The following is a 1,219-nucleotide window of genomic DNA, read 5'->3' as shown; positions in this document are numbered from 1 at the left end:
TATATATATATATAATATTTCATTTATAACTCTTAAAATATATTGTATATTTGTATGTATTGTGTGTGCATGCGTGCATGTATGTGTGTGTGTGATGTGCATGTAACTATATATATTGTATATATTGTACATCTTATATTATTCCATTCTGTTCAATTCTTTGTATAAAAAACAATATAATTTTATAAATTTTTTATAATAAACATGTATTAATGATTACGATTTATTGATGCTATTGAATAAATATTTATAAGCAAAATTTCTATTATTCTACTGTTTAATACAATGTCCAGAAAGAGAGAGAGAGAGAGAGAGACAGATTTAAATCAACTAAAATTTTTTTTTTTTATTTGAGAAATTTATTATATTTTATGTTTGAATTTATACTTTTATTCAATATTTCCGACATTATTAGCTACTGACAGCATTCACACTTTTGTGTTCTTCTTTACATATAATAAGCAATATAATGTAATAAAGAATACAATTTATTCAATAACAATATAGATTTTTATAAAATATAATAACAAAAAATATGATACAGCGCGTAGCGCGCGTTTATATATTCTATAAACTATTGAGATATCTTGATTTTTCGTATAATATTTTGCAAAAACCTGACAATATACTTATTACCAGACGATCATATGAACATGAAAGAATTAATTAATGTTGCTAATGATTAAAACTTTATAAAAAATAAAAGATTACAAGACTATAGAAAAATTATAGTAGAATAAACTTCTGTTTTTCAGAATTCGATTTTTCGTATTTCGTATCACGTGTCAAGATATTTCTAATTCCTGAGGGGAGTACGAAAATATTTGGAGCCCATTTTTCTCTCTATTCTGTCTATTACTGTCTCATTTGCTTTCATTTTATTTCAAAATATTAATATAATAAATATATATATATATATATATAATAAATATGATACAAATATGAAAAATAATAGCAGACGATAATAAGACTGCTTTCTTTTGCATGTGCATCTGTCTTTATTTTTATTTTGTTTACTTAATTCGCTATCTCTTCTTCTCTCTTTCTTTTTCTCTTTCTCTTTTTTTTTTTCAAGAGAGAATCTGACAAATGTGAGCGTTTTTATATGCGCGTTGCACGTTATAATCGGACGGTAAAGACAAGTCATGAATCTTATCGCGTATTACCGTTAAACCAGGTATAATCAATTTAATTGTCTGTATAATGGGAAATGTCCTAT

Source organism: Formica exsecta, unplaced genomic scaffold, assembly GCF_003651465.1.
Source record: "Formica exsecta isolate Colony F162 unplaced genomic scaffold, ASM365146v1 scaffold744, whole genome shotgun sequence".
NCBI lineage: Eukaryota > Metazoa > Arthropoda > Insecta > Hymenoptera > Formicidae > Formica > Formica exsecta.
The sequence above is the reverse complement of the archived record's forward strand: the minus strand, read 5'-3'. Positions refer to the sequence as shown.